The sequence below is a fragment of the Pinus tabuliformis genome, chromosome 2_2 (genome assembly GCF_031772625.1).
Source record: "Pinus tabuliformis cultivar Carrire ecotype Pingquan chromosome 2_2, CPIR1, whole genome shotgun sequence".
NCBI lineage: Eukaryota > Viridiplantae > Streptophyta > Pinopsida > Pinales > Pinaceae > Pinus > Pinus tabuliformis.
Genome location: NC_142300.1, coordinates 365273803 through 365291028, shown reverse-complemented (window position 1 = coordinate 365291028; position 17226 = coordinate 365273803). Strand labels below are relative to the sequence as shown.

At 37.7% G+C, this 17226-nt stretch overlaps 1 pseudogene; it reads left to right on the top strand.

Annotated features, from left to right (window-relative positions):
* Window positions 1-14913: 14913 nt before the first annotated feature.
* Window positions 14914-15406, top strand: LOC149192745 (katanin p80 WD40 repeat-containing subunit B1 homolog KTN80.4-like; annotated as a pseudogene).
* The last annotated feature ends 1820 nt before the right edge of the window (window positions 15407-17226 follow it).

The following is a 17226-nucleotide window of genomic DNA, read 5'->3' as shown; positions in this document are numbered from 1 at the left end:
CGTATCTGTGCCCTCATGCTAGATATGCAGAAGAATTTTAGCAAGCCACAGTTCCGCAACGCGCTCACGGTAACAGGATCATGGAGGGCAATCATGTCCTCCTCTTCATGCTCTCGTTCTCGCCACGTAAGAGTCATTCTGCTCCAATAAACTCTGCAAAACAAACAAGAGGAGGAGTAAGATCCCTGACTCAATAAAGAAAATGGCAAAATTCTCATGAAAAAATATGCAACCAAGAAGTTTTCTGCGCCCAACGCAGGTGGGGAAGGCTCTCACCTGCGTTGGGAAACAAATTGCCTTTGGAAATGAGCACCCCTAACGCAGGTTTCGATATAGGGCACCTGCGCTGATGGCAGAGCGCCCTAGGGAAACCCCAGGGGCTCATGGGGGCAGGAAAACAAGCATAAAACTGAGAAATAAAACCATGAAAAGATAGAGCTAAGGTTTAGCTCCTACCTGGTGGAAACGGCGCTGAAAATCGTCCACAGAATCTCCCGAAATCAGCTGGTGAAAAATCGAGAGGAAGAGGCACCTCCAAAGCTCCAACAAACCAAATGCACATGAAATGGTAAAATGAGAGGTAAAAACATCTTTTAATTGCTTTTTACATAGTTCAAAGTGAAATATTAGTATTTTTACTTCATGTTATCCATTTCTAACAAGTTTGTTGCAGCAATTGATGAAACAGTACTATCTCTGAAAAAGAAAAAACTAGTCATGGTAAAATATGAATTTGACCTTATCAAACGAGCAGTTTTGGCAAAGTTCATGCTCGTTAAAAAATAAACGCAAGATCCGAGCAGTTTTAATGCGGAAATTCATGCTCGTTAAAAAATAAACATAAGCTTGTGAGCAGGCTTCCCCCAGTGTTCAAGCTCATTCAGAAAAAATGAACCGGTAAATAACCATTTGTGACCGTAAATTCATCAGCCATAAAAGCCTTGGTCGTGTTTGTGCACCGTCACCTCCACTTTTCATTTGGCCGATCATTCACATCCACTTGATTGTTTACCTATTTTGAGGAACAGCTGCGAAGAGTGATCCCACCTAGCCATCCTTGTAATACTGCCGTGATTGGAAAATTCCAACCTGTACCTGGAATCTACTGCTATCCCTGTTTATCACTCGTTCCTCAAAAGACGAGTCTTCTTTGAGCTCTTTTCACTGACTCGTAAAAGAAAAGTTTGCCGAGTTTTGGCCGTTAAAAGGACCAGAAGAGCTATCCCTCCTCTAGATTTTAATCTTTTTGGACCTGAGGGATTATTGCACAAAAAGATCGAGCGCTTGTCTAGTTCGGCTCGATAAAGATATCTAACGTTCATCCCTTCTGTATTGTTTTATACTTTTTCGGACTTAAGGGATTAGATGACGAAAAAGGACCCCTGGAGTCCACTTTATGTACCCTTTTCAGACTCTCTAAAAATGAAAAGGACCGAGTTGTCTTTGTCGCTGGGCTCGTTAAAAATATTAGATAGCGACAAACTTGTCTTTAGACGAGAACGAGTTTCCCTATCGCTAGGCTCGTAAAAACATAGCGATGGGCTTTCCCGAAGGGCAGGTTATAGAACAAGCATATGTTATCCTCCTCAAGCTTGACAAAAATAAAGAGGTACTGGTCAGAAATGACTGGGGAAAAATTGGGAAGAACCTCAAAGCTTAATGGTAGCAAGTCGCTCTTGAACATGACACTTTTGCCTCCGTAAATATCGGGTTGGGTTATTATCATTCACCGGTCCCTTCACCATGGTCTCGCCATACCATCCATACATGGGGTAATGCTACCGATCCATCACATCAGTGTCGTCATATGTTCAAGAGATGTCATTCAGAAAGTGTCAACCGGGTCCCATCCACTACCATACGTCATCTTTCATCCTTCCATGACCGCCACCCTGAATCATATTTCACAGATCGTTTTCACCATCATCACTAGCTCCGTTCCGTGTCACTGATGTGGGATTCATTAAGGCCCTCCTTTGACGGATCACTTCTTGTCGACATCAGCTCATTATCCAAGAAGTTGATCTAGGAACACCCCCTCAGTACTTTGAAGCTTGCATGCCTCAATGGCAAGTTTCTCACTCCCGGCGATAGGTATACATTAATGACCTTCGACCAGGAGACTTTGCGTGGTGTTCGACGTTAGATCCTATATTCACACCACGTGAATTGTGCTGCAGTACCTTGAGGGTCATCATCATTATCGGTGATTCCTCTCGCGCTTGTTAACAGTTTACATTATTGACTGGTAATCAAGCGATGTCTTTCCATGTTCGACTTCAAGAAATTCTCACATGGATCGACTTGTACTAGAGTGAAGATTGGACAAGTTTGAAGACCCCGGATCTAGTTTCATCCATCCGGGCTGCGATATATATTCAGGAGATAAAAACATAGGCATGTGCAGCAGATGATCATCCTACTGAAAGGATGATAATTGAAAGCAGAGAATTATCAGTCTATTATCAGACGATCGTCTGTTTATGTACAACAAATGTATTTATAAAGCTAAGCATGGGAAATGCCCGCCTCAGCTAGATCATGAAAAGAAAGTATGAAAAGATAATGTATTGTATTGTATTTTGTTACAGGTCACCTCCCGACGATTGAATGAACTTCGGATCCTCCTAATAAAGCATTTCACCCGATAAACGACCTCATACTTTAGGGGGCAACTGTTATAGACATTTTTGTACCTTACAGCATGGAGCATGAAATGTCAATAATCTAAGGGATCCAAAGTCCCTAAACATGTTGTTCTTACCCTTAGAGGAACAAGGTCAGCAAACCACAGCTCTGCAAATCAGTTCTCCACTAAAAAACACTCAAAAACAGGTCAATTTTGGATCAAAGCAGCTGCTCCAAAGGCTACCTGCGTTGCATAGCAAGTGCAACAAAGGCTACCTGCGCTGCATTGCAAGTGCAACAAAGGCTACTTGCGCTGGGCGTACTTTGACATGTGGAGGAATCTTTTTCTCAATGTGCCAGTGCCCAGGAAGCTTTCAGAAAGACACTTGATCATAAGATTCGCCTAATGATGAGTTAAGAGCTTCTAAAACTCCGAGTGGAAGGCAGGAACTCCAAGTGAAGAACTGAAGAACAACTGGAGTTGAAGAGGACAACAAGTCACACATCAAGCTGACTTATCTTCACTCCAAAACTCTATATAAGGATCTCATCCCATGGGATCTGGAGGCCGGAATTTGGTGCAAAGAATTGCTATTGGTTTACAGTTGTGAGTATTGGGTGATTGCTTGAGGGAGGTGAAGAAGAGATTTCTCTCCGTCGGGAAGGTGATGCTGGATTGGACCTCTCATGGTTGTATCACCGCCTGAACCTTACTTCCATATATTAATAAAGCATTTGAGGTTCTTCTATTCGCATGTGTTTCAATGGTGTATTGTCTTACTTGCGTCTTTGATTTATGCTAATCCTTGAATCGATTATGAATGCATGCCTCTTGTAGTTTCCTTTTCTTGTCTTATTTGCAGGATCTCGTATAGCTGGGCCCGTGAAAAGACTTGGATCTGGAAGCAAGCGGCAAACAAAGGAGATTGGATCGACCATTTGCGCAAGACATCGGTAAGTGGATCTCTTCCTTCTATCTCTTGCATGTCATAAAGAAGAAACTTTAGATAGCTTTGCTTTCAGCTGTTGCTAAGGAACTGTCACCCTTAGAGTGGGTTAGGGTCATTCCGAGTTGGATACTTTCCCCCACAACACAGAGACCACTAGATTTTCTACTCCACTTTCAGGAACCACAGAACTGTTGCACCCATCAATAACAGTGCTACCTTGCAGCTTGTACAGAGTTCCAATTCGAAATCCCCGCATCAATACCAGTGCTCCCCGAACCATTTTGCAGGTATCCTTCTCGAACACTGTTTTTACACCTGCATCATCCAGCTTGCTTACAGAAATCAAATTTATAGCCAATGCAGGAATATGCAGAACACCCGGAAGTGTTCTAACCCTTCCACCTTGCAACTTCAACTTTACTTTTCTGCGACCAATGATTCTAGCCTTCCTATCATCCCCTAAGAAGACATCACCACCATCATATTTCTCATACTCGTAGAACCACTCTCTATGGGGAGTGAAGTGAAAGGATGCACCTGAGTCAATCAACCATGCCTCATGATATACATGTGTACTTGAAGAAGCCAAGTACACATCCCCACCTTCATTTGAGGTGGTTTTCACCTCTGCAAAAGGAGCATCATCAGATCCCTTTCCTTTATAATGATATTTAGATTTACAGTCCCTTTTGTAGTGCCTTTCCTTTCTGCATTTCCAACACACCACCTTTACAAGTTTTCCTGGAGATTTAGATCACCCTCTATATTTAGATCTCCCACTCGATGACTTGTTTTTGTTTCTGTTCTGGGACTGTCCTCGTACAGACAAGGCATCACCATTCTAGCTCTCCATATTTTTTCTTCTCATCTCCTCCGTCAACAAGGATGAGACTATTTCATCAAACTGTAAGGTAGTTGCATTGCTACCTATTGCAATAACTAGACTATCCCACGAATCTGGTAGAGAACACAACAAATTGATGCACTTATCTTCATCTGAAATTTTAATATCAATAGATGCTAACTGACTTACCACAGTATTAAATGCATTCAGATGCTCTGTCACCGAGTCTCCATCTTTCATCCTCAGGTTATATAGCTTTTTCTGCAGGAACAGTTTATTCACTAGAGACTTAGATTGGTACAAAGTCCCTAACTTGTCCCACAAAGCCTTCGTCGTAGCTTCCCTTGATACATTCAACAATACAGAATCTGAGACACACAATCGTATTTTGCTCTTTGCCTTCCGATCCAACTTCTTCCATTCTTCATCGGACACTCCCGTTGGTTTAGTACCTGGATCTACCGCAATCCACTGATCTTTATCCACCAACAGATCCTCCATCTTGAGTTTCCACAACTCAAAACTATAACCATTAAATTTATTGATCTCTATCTTTCCACTGCTTGCCATCTTCTTTCACCACCAGAATTGATCTCGCAGATCTCCCACTGAACAGGGTCTACCGCAGGCCTGAGCGAAACCCCTCAGCAACAAAGGCATCCCCTTGAAGCCAAAACTTCTCTGATACCAAATGTAGGTTTTAACCCCGTAAAGAAATTACCTGCATACGAATTCTAAAACACAGAAAATAAACAATGCGAGAGCATAACACATAAAACACATATACACAGATATTTTCCCCTGGATCCCAAAACTGGGACTACCAGCTTGATTTTTCATTATGTTCCTTTCAATGTTACAATACATATTTATACATGTCGAATCATTCAATACCATGGACAGAAAACCATCACGTCCAAAACCATGGATCGAAAACCATCGCGTCCAAGAAACATGTGTGAAAATCATGCACAAAACCATAGGTGGGTCCGCCCAACCTAACATAGGGTCCAAAACCAAAATTTTCCGGGGCGCTGCCCTGGATCCCATAAAGTGGGGTTACGGGTACCCCTCAAACCCCCTGTTAACTACGTGGAAAGAATATAACACAACCCAACACTATATATACTGATTAGTGCATCCATAATAAGCTGACTTGAACTGGTGCTTAGGCCGACATGCCTTACTAGAAACACCTTTAGGTCGACTTCAAGGAGGTGCTTGAGCTTGTTCTTGGAGGGTCTTTTAATGACTCATATACATACGTAACATGCCCAATAGGTCTTTCATACATGACGTTGACTCAATTGAATTTTATGACATGATGACTAATCCTAAAGGCTCACAATGGGAGACTTAACTAAAAATAAAATTCCTTGAGCATGAAACCCATGACTCAAGCATTACAAAAATAATTTTATTTTTATTCTTTACATCAAGTACATAAAATTATGATTACACATGTCATTATGAAGACCGAACCTAGTTACACTTTTCAACACTAAATGGATAAGTTCACTAATTGAAGTTAACTTGGGGATGTAGTCCATGAGGGTGAACTCCATTATCAATTTATTGAATATTACCTATGTCATTTCAGTTTTTGTTTTAAATTTTAGTCTTTAAATGCCGGTTTTTAATGAATTAAATGAATTTTACTTCCAATTGTGGGAAATTGAGAAGCTTGTTAAAATACATTTAATTAGTGAAATGAAACATTTATAAGTTTGGTATCAATGTAGTTGGTTAGGGATAAACTCATGCTAATTTGGATTTTCATTGGTGTTGAATGCTAATTAGATATAAGTTCAAGTAAGTTATAAGTTCAATTAGGGAGAATGTTCACCTTGAATATTACATTCTTGAGATTGGTTTGAGATGTGCATTCCAAAGGAAAGCAATGGAATCTCCAAGGGATGAAAACTCATTCGAATTTGAAGTGATGTTTTGACACACTGTTTTGGATCTAAAAGACATCGTGGAATAATTATATAACAAGGGAAAGAAGAAAAAAGAAGGATCAAGTTAAAGTAAAGGGGAAGGAAATGGTGTGACCATCCTTAAACTCCTCCATCTCTATCCTCACCTTCAAATTCAAGTTCCTCTTCAATTTCATAGAAAATAATACTAAAGAAATATGATTTCAATTTGTCTACGTCTTGGTTGAAATTACATGTGAAATTTGATTTGTCAACATGTGATAGAGAGCTTAATGCATAGAAATTGGTTCAATGGAGCAAACACAATTTTAACTAGCTACACTCCAACTAGGAGGCACAACCCTGATATTGTGGGAGAGTAAGGGACAAGAAGATCTTCTTAAGCAAGGGGTAAAATGATATCTTCTTGGTGTGAATTCATAGTTGTATTAAGTAAGAAATTTTGTCCTTTAGGGTATATGCAATAAGCAATAATGGTTTTGCAAAATTTAAGGAATAACAGAGGGTATGGTATGCAATAATACACTTGAGTTTACAAAGATAACATTGCCATTAGGCATTCCTCTTTATATGGAAAAAATTATTTGGAAGTATATTGATGAGTCACATAACTATTATAGAAATAATATTGTCATGTTTAGTCCAAGTAATATTGAAGAAGCTTATGTTCAATCCAATCAGATTGAGTCAAGGGGAATGAATGTGATCAAAGATTTTTTTCAAAGAAATTAGTTTATCTAGTTGAAGGCAAGCATAAAGGAAAAGTAAAATGGATAAAACAAACACAATGAATAAAGAAGATGAGAAGCCTTCATGTTCACATTACAAAAGGCAAGGACATGTCGAGGCCAAGTGTTGGAAAATTGATCTAGAACGAAGACCAAGGAGGTTTGGAAATAAGAAGGGAAATCTGAATACCACTAGTATAGTCTAATAAGATCTTGGATTAGATTCAGGTGACAAAATTGATATCATGGCCACAAGAATACAAGGTAAATATTCGTTTTCTAATTCTAGTACTAAGATTCATTCTTGAAAATATAAGACTATGTAAGATGAAATGAAAAAAAGTGAGCTATTTCATATAGTTATCTCAAAACACAATAATATTGATACACCATTTGATAGTGGTTTGTAAGCTAATATTATTAATGAAGAAATTGTTAAGACATTGGGACTTAAATCTAAGGCTCATTCAAACTGTATCCTTTAGGATGGGCATGTGAAGATGCTAAATCGTAGGTATCTAAACATTGTAAGCTTAGGATTGCAATCACCTCTAAATTTATAGGCGACTTAGAGTTAGAAGTCATACCACTTGAAATTTGTGGATTTTTTTGGGGAATTCTTATTCATATGATAGGAAAGCTATCTTCTATAGGGAAAAGAACAAGTATCATCTTATAGAGGATGGGATCAAGTATATTTTAAGAGTTGATCATGTGAAGATTAACTTGTCTCTTGTTAGTACAAGATAAATTAAAGGCTTGAAAAAACAAGAAAGAATTTTGTACTCATGATTGTAAAAGGTAAGGATAATGATAAATCTAAATATTTCAAAGTTTGTGATCCTAAATATGAAGATGAATTAGTTAAGATTATTTCTAACTATGATAAAGTGTTTTAGGGACCACAATGATCACCTCCAAGGAGAGAGATACAACTTGATATTTAGATGCAACAACATGCACCTCTTCCTAACATTGACATGTATAAGTTATATTTTCTTGAGAATAAAAGATAAAAATCAAGTTTAAGAGTTGCTTGAGAAGGGAGTCATTTGACCAAGTACTTTTGGATGTAGATTACCCATTGTGTTGGTATGAAAGAAATATGGTATGTGTAGAATTTGTGATAATTTTAAGGCATTAGACAAAATTATGGTGAAGAACCATTACTCTCTTCCTCATATTGATGTTTTTTTGGGTAAATTGAAAAATGCAACTTATTTGACTAACTTAGACTTAAGAAGTGGTTATCACCAAATCAATATTTTTGAAGATGGTATTTTGAAAACTGCTTTTAAAACAAAACAAGGTTTATTTGAATGGTTGGCTATTCCCTTTGGGATTTGTAATGCTATTGCTACTTTGATTAGAGCCATGAATAATTTATTTAGGCCACTCATAAATTATTTTGTAATAGTATACTTAAATGATATATTGATATTTAGTAAAATTTATGAATATCATTAAATCATGTTACAAAAGTCTTAGATGTTATGAAAAATGAGAAATTGTGCCTAAAGTGTTATGGGAAATTACCCCCCAAGGTCATGGTTGAAAACCTTAACAGAGAAAAATCAAGAAACTCAAGACACCAACCCAGAAAAACATGCAATGAAAGCAAATTCTAATCTACTAGTTAGGGTGTCTACTGGTGATTTTGAATGTTGAAGTAGATCCCTTTCCCTTCTTCCTCCTTGTTGGTCTTGAACTTTAGACCTCTAACCAACACAAGTGGAAAACACCTAGACAATGAATAATAAAGGCATAAAAGTAACTAATAGGTAAATTAAATCAAATCTTACAACATAAAAATGAAATTCACCATATAGACAATAATATTGGAATGATAATGAGTTTATTTATTTATTTGCAGCAATGAATGCAAGCATCTATACCTGCTCCTTGCAACATGCACTATAGAAAATTGTCCTCTGGATCCCTCCTACCTGGACCATTGAAGGTCTCCTCCTTGTTCTTATGCTCGAACGTGACAAAGGATTGGTCACAATATAGGGGAGAGATAATGAAGATAAGAAACTAGGGTTTTCTGAGGGGAGATGCTTAAAAGCATGTAAGGAGACATACTTGGATCAAAAGAAATTCACTGGAGTTTGGATGATTATGGAAAGAAATGGATTTTCACATACCCATGGCATCCTTTTATACCATCAAAAGTTGCTTGGGTAGTTAAGACATAGTCTACAAAATGTGGCTTTTAGTCTTACCCATAAACCCCACCCAAAATGCGCAAAAATGCACACATTGATATTTTTTGGTGCATTTTGTAGGCATGGATAAGTTACTTTAAGGAGATTCACGTATACACATGACCTGTTTTTATAAAGGCCGTGGACATATGCAGGATGCCAGATCAAAAAGTGCATATGGTATTTGAAAAAGTGTTTTTGAATACTTTTTAGGGAACATCAAGACTACCATAGGGAATGAAGGAGATTAAAAGGCCAATAAATCATATCAAAGAAGATTATGATGAAATATGTTATAACATATACCTCATAATGCTTGAGGTGAAAAGGGTGGATGATAGTTGATATCAGGAGGAACCAGGAGGAGTTCACTAGTTGGTGGACCAAACAATATGTGTGAGAGGAAACATGAAAGACAACCATCTCCCAAGGTGGGACCTATGTTCATATGATGGAAAACATGACCACCAAATAAAGTACGTTGTAGATCCACATATATGTATATAAGAAGTGACAATCATGGCCATGAAAAAACATATAGTAAAGCCATATTAAATATATCATAATTGTGAATAATACACAACAAATCTATGTATCCATATATAAAATCAGAGGAAATATGTAACATATTGAAGTGAGAAACTAATCCTCCAAAAAAATATTGAATTAGTGTATAAAGGAGTGGTCTTGTCCAATAGCTTGGGTGTCAACATATATTAGAGGAAATATCAACCTAAAAGTGGCATTCTAAGGAAAAATAATAAAATAATAGTAAATATAATAAAATAAGAGTTATGCATTTTGGAGGGAAAAGAAAAAAATATTTTTTAAAATTGTATCTTTGGGTTATCTCCTTATATGTTTACTCAAATTTCAAGTGTAAACACCCTTTTTTAATACATCTTCAGTGTTTATCAATGTTCATCTTCTCAAAAATATGCATAATGGGTACTCATTGGATGTGGAAATTAATTCGACATCCAACACGTGCCTACACTTGAAATTTGAGTAAACCTATAAGAAGATAAGCCAAAAATACAATTAAAAAAAATAGTTTTTCCTCTTTTCCCTCCAAAAATATTTACATGTAATTCTTTTTAAATTTAAAGGATTTTGATTGGTCTACATATTATGACATGGAAACTAGATGAAAATTTCATGGGCATTTTTAGGCTAAAATTTCTTCTAATGTAAGATACTATTGAATAGAGAAGCGACATATCAAGGTAGATGCCATTGTTAGGAACTTAAGAGTCTGGAAAGTGAACAAGGATGTTGACACAACCCGAGGTCTTAAAAAGTACAAACTGAGGTACATTTCAACATAATGAGAATATATGAGCTAAAGTCAATCATGTGAGAAATCATTTGATTTGCAGTCATTGACATATATTGCTAACAAATACGAGACTACCCATCGATAATGATAATGGGCTTCAAGGTAACTAGCAAAATCTAATAAGTGTGAATAGAGGTGTTGAATTCAAACACTTTTAAATTATCTATCAAGCAAGGGAAATTAATGTATTCCCACAATTGTCAATAGTTAGGAAATTCCCACTGATGACTACAAACTCCAAAATACTAAAAAAGTCTCTATACCTTATTCTAGAGTAATGAGTTGGAGTCGATGGGAAAATATACAATAAAATAAGGTCATTAGGGCATCCCCCATCAACCAACGTGAGTGTAATTAGAAGGCCAATAATTTGGAAAAGCTCAAACAAAATAATGAACAAACCATTGATGAGTATGGCTCTTGCATGTACCAAATGGATAACACACAAAAGATACCCTCTAAATAATAACTAATGATGAGACCTATTGACATAGGTGAGGAATCCACCAATATGACTATATGGAAACTAATGTATTGCATGAATACCAATGTGTGATAATGTGAGTTAACGTCGAACACAAGAGAGACAATCAAAGGCCAATGATGAAAATTAATGCTAGGCACAAGGTCACCTATCAATGATGGAAATGGGGATAGGTGTTAGAAAATGTAAAGTGGAAACTTATTAAACTTATTTTCTTTGAACTTAATACTTGATTGTGAATCTTATTTATCTTGTTTATGTTCCTTTAGTTATATCTTTTTCATCAAAAAATACCAAGAAGCAATAACAACAAAAGAGGATGTAGATGTAGGCTCTTAGCCAGGAAAAACCCCTCCAAGGGGAAAACACCTAGCTCATATTTTCTTAGAATCTGCTTCAAATGAGATACAAATACCAAACCCCTAGACTAAGCGCTTCTCTAGTACCAAGTCAACCCTTCCTCAAGTCCTTCTTGTATCTACACCTAATTGCTACACACTACAACTTCGACCTGCCAACTGCAAACTAGACCTGCAAATCTGGCCTTGTAGCTCCTAAATAAACCCTAATACAACCTCTTTATGGTAATTTCCAAGAGCAAGACAACTCTTCCTAAGGTTAGAGAGGTATAGATAGAGTTTCCTTCCTCCCATATACAAGTTTCTACACTTCATCCTACTACAACTTGACCCTGCAGCTTCAGCCTCTTCTTGCAACCCAGAAACCCTAGAACTTCTCACGTGTGAGAGAGAAAGAGACCAAAAACCAAAGAAATTTCATCCTTCTTCCTTCTTCTTGACCTTCAATCTCCTTCTTGCAGCGACCTAGCTATATATCTAAATCTTTCTTGTAGATCAAACCTGTGAGTAAGTGTGTCCCCAATTGAAGTCGAACAACTCTTTATATAGCCTTCTCAAGGGGTCAAATTCCTTCCTTTAGGCCAAATTGGGGATCCAAGGCCAAATTGTACTCTTGGAGATTCCAGGACTTTCTAGACTAAAAATTAACTCTTTATTTTACAATCCTAAGACCTAACAAACCCTAGAATCACGAATAACATGGTTTTACCTAAAATACCATAACTAATGAGCATGAAACCCATTATTTAATAATAATAATAATAATTTTCTTTTTCTTTTTTGTTACATAAGATACATATTGAAATGAGTACAACAATTATGAAGACCGAAACTAGTTACATTTCTCTACACCCCCTCTTATCTATGGAGGTATTCATGATTGTATAACCAATACAACATCACATATTAGACTAAAGAGTCAAATTGATAAGCCATACTATAAGCATCGTCATTATAACCAACACTTTCCTTGAGGCCTAACTGGACTAGCTCTTATTTTATTCAAGAGCATTATGCTGGGAGGCCTTATGTGTGATACCACACTACCTATTTAAGGTACATACCCCATCCAAATCTCCACAAGGTATGTCCTTTTAGGACTAATATTATGTTAGACCTCCATACACGAGTCCTCAAAGAATATTTGTCCTCTTCAACCACTCTTCTCTTGGATTCTTGTCCCATACTCAAAGAGTGTTGGTCCTTTCCTTTTCATGGATGTTATATACTTAAGGAAACCATAAATGCTTATCCAATGCTCCATCATTCTCCCTTTATCATCTGAAGAGGAGAATGCACATGTGATGTTCATCATCACTCCCTCTCAACTAAAGAGTACATCCATATTCTCCCTTAATCTTGAGGATATAAATTTGTTCCTTATTCACAAAGACTCCTTTTTCTCCCTCTCAAACTAGAGGAGATTCCTTCCTTCCAATACTAGAATCTAGCATCACAAGCCTCACTTGATTGTTTTCATGAGAGTATCAACTACTTGATCTTTATAGCAACATGGGTCTTGTTGTAGCTGCTACAACACCACCTAAATTTTTGGGCATATTCAAAATTTTGGGTACCCCACCACTCACCTCGAAGCATGATCACACATATGCATAAGGGTTTGTGATAATGCATCATGACAGTAACCCTGCTTTGTCTTGGTCCTCCTCCCCTCAAGTGCATTAAGATTCCTCAAATTTCCATCTTACTCCGCACCCTTGAATCTATAGCTGCACCATTGCTTTTGCATCACATAAATTACTTGCAATTCATAAGTCCGGTAAGGTGCCTAAATGTTGTGTTGATTTTTGGTTTCGAGCACCTCTTGTTTTACTCGTATAATTTAGTTGCAATTTTTTACTATCACCTCCAGATGAAATTATTTTCATAGTTTTAATTATTTATCCCTTTTCTTTGCAGGGATTTAAATGGAGCATAAGAGATATCATATGGGCACCACAGGTTCTAAACTCTGACAAGAGTGTCCTTGTTGAGTTTTTGCACCATGGAATACAGAATCAAGGGATTTCCAACCATTAAGGTATTTACTCCTGGAAATCCCCCATTAGACTATCAAGGAGAAAACGATGCAAAACCAACAACCGAATTTGCAATTCAGCAGTTGAAAACTGTTGTTAAAGACTGGCTAAATGGGAAGACTGGATCAAATAAGAAAAGTTCATCCAGCTCATAAATAGAGCTCACTTCAAGCGACTTTGATGACATTGTCCTCAAAAGTAAAGATCAATGGCTTGTTGAATGTTATGCTCGTATATTATGGAACAATATTTGCAATGCGAAAGGTAAACAATGCCATGGTTAATGAAGCACATACTTTGAAAGCTGAAATTATAAGACAACGCATGGGGAAAACTAACCAACATTCACGTGAAGTGAATTGTTCTTTTAATATATATTTGGGTGGATACCAAGGAAATGTTAGGGAGATTCATAATGGGCCGACTGATCTAAAATTGTTGCTGCATATATCTCATGTTAAAAAAGGTCGATGTCAAGAGAATGCATGGATAGTGCCAACAAAACATTACATGGAACGAGTGGGCTAATGTTTCAATGATACAACGTTGAATGTGTCGCTCAGATGGTGACTGGAACTCAACAACAAGAGGCCTGTCAAAATGTTGTATACTGAGACTATCACACTCCTTAGTGATTCATCCTCAACACACTTTTAATCAAAGAACTTAAAGGGAGTGGCATGGAATACATACCAAATGACACTTTTATTAAATTAGAATCGTGCCACGTGCCCGAGTGCTGGAACACACACATATATTTATGGTTATCGATAAACCATGCATAAAGGATCACCACCAAGCCTAGCGAGTCAAGAATGACACGTTTTGGGAGTATACACATAATATGCCATATAATGGGCACAATGCGAGCCTTTATGAAAGGCGCAATGATACTACATACATTTAGGTGTCAACAGAGCGCATTGGGTGCATACCACATCATAATTCCCATCTCAGAGAATAATGGAATATGGAGTGCATTGGTAGTCATTCCACGAAGAAAACTAAGCAATGGAGGAACCCACGATGCATTGGAAAATTAGGGCAAGTCACACTCTACTAACCAAATAAGGTAATGCGACCTGTTGGGTGAGCAAGAACTGCGATCTCTCAACAGATTTGTGACTAGGCTGGTCACAAAATCGCAGTTTGAGCTACAACACTCTAGTCCAAAAATGTGACCTGGCCTAATTGCAACTATTTGACCATCTATATGAGTCGCATTCCTATCTACGGGTCACAATTCTACTTACTGGTCGCAGTATCCAGCTGTGATCTCTCCCACAGTCTCTATTAATGCCTCTCCCCTATAGATGCGACCTATACAAAGGAAGCCATGGGACTTCAGAAAGTGACATGACAGTTTGTAATGACAATAGTGTTATAGAAGAGCTCATGCAATGACACCACACGTTTACAAGCATTCTTCAAGCTCGCTTGACTAAGTTGCAGGTGATAAGGAGATTTTGGCAAAGGAATGACTTGAAAGTGCTATTGATGCTATGAGAAAGATGGGAGATCATTCTATATCTGTTGATATTATTAGTATTCTAGTTGAAAGAAGTGGAATCTTCACGTGGAATATTTGCATAGTCGTACTTCCATTGCTCCCTCGGTTACTTCAAAGTGAGATTAACGGCACCTTCCTGTTGCTACAGAAACCATGCTTGTGCTAGGGAATACTATTGGTGATTTTACCCGGGCAACCATATCAACATACCCATTAATTAAAGTTGACCTTCGAGTAGAGAAAAGGCTCAAACGTTGTAGTTTGTGCTACACTGAACTCAGAAACATCAAGCAGATCATTGTTCCTTTAATCAGAAGAGCTAGAGCTATTGCTATTTCTATGCATGGGTTAAGTTTAGCCCTTCACATTTGCGACTAAATTATCTCCAAGTCGCAAAATCGCAGTTATAAACCTCATTCATGCAGCAAGGATTTGTGACTTGTATGTATTGTGACTTTGTGATCCCTCCCCAAGGTTGCAAAACCACACTTGAAAAAATCTCATGATCTTTGTGAGCCTCCCTATTTTGCAACTATGTGACCTTCCTTTAGTTTGCAAGATCGCAACAGAGGCCCCAACACCATGACCTAAAAATGCGACCCGAACTACGCTGTGACTATGCAACCTACCTTGCCTATACGAAATGCGACAGGAGAAACATTGCAGGTTGCAAAGTCACGTTTCAGGGCTCCAACATTGCTTCCAGAAAATGTGACCTCCATTAAATGGTGACTGTGTGACCTCACCAGATTTGCGACCCAAGGAAAACATATCTAGCTCCTTGCCCATCAAATATGTTTTCTTCGTAATGTAAGATAATGAAAGCAGGAGGAACGCACTACTTTCAATGCCTAATTAACTGATCCAAAGGGTTGGATTATACATCGACAAACATACAGTATCAAACAATGCGTTGGGATACATCCCAAAAAGCATATTAAAGGGGTGATACAAAGAATGTTGAGAGCCATTATAAAGGGCTATGGAAGGCCGAGCCATCTTGATGATAGTATCTCAGGGCCATACATTTTTGCCTATTATTATTTATAATATTTTCTACTTGTTTTATTAAAGTAAACTTATATTGATGATTAATCAATGGTTGTATGTGCTGCAGGGTTGATGTTGTGAAAGAGTTTGTTATTGTAGTTTCCAGAGACATGGAAAAACATCATCCAGTTTTAAAAGCACTATGCCTTTTGACATTGCAAGACAACAAGGTTGCATTCAACACTTGTTCTAAGGATAATAACAGATCTATGGATGATAACATGATCGAGGAAGCTTAGAAAAAACCCCACAAAGGCCACTTGTTTCGACAACACCATTACATGGAAGGGGACTATACATGGGTCCCAATTAGTGTTTTTCTTTAAAACAAGTACTTATGCTTTAAATCATTCTTTGTTGAAAAGAATATATGGCCAATGTCATTTGTTTGCAGGTGGAAGGTTTGCATGGATAAAGCTAGGATTTTTGTAGAAACCGTGTGAGTAGGGTGTCGAAAAACAAGCTAGCTGGATCCATGTAGATGCTCGAAGCATTGTGTCAACCATGATGACAGGAACAATAGTAGACAAGTCAACGTTCAACACAATAAATGCATCACAACCTTGTTTAGTAGCTCATCTTGACTGTTCAACAACAATAGGGTTTCTAGAAACCCTCTTTTATTCTCCTCATATTTTATCTTATATCAATATGTAAATGTTCTCGTCATGGTGCCAACAACTATGTTGAGATCGATTGAGCATGTACTAGGTGGTAGGCATGAGAGAGCATTGAAGAAGTTCAAGAGTCATGAGGGTAGGTCCAAGGTCACAGTAGGTGAACAATCACCTCACCTCTTTAAATGTGCCTTCATGCCTCATTGAAAGGGACTTTAGCACTTGAGTTGAGGCCAATAGAGATAATTGATTAATGCTTGAGAGCTAAGGCCACTCAGCTCTTGGTAGCTAGGAGAGTGGGTTTGCAGTAGGGCTAGAGTTTTGACACTGGGCGACGGTATGAACAGTCCATGTTCCACTACTGGGTATTGACCAGTTGCATGATATGTATTTGAAGTTGCAACAACATTAATAAGATTTTTTTTTTCCTTTTGCAATGATTCCCATGCTTACTCATGGTGGTTGTATTAGCTATCTGGTACCTCACCATAGTTGTATGAGTGATTTCATAAACGTGAGATGATATGTATT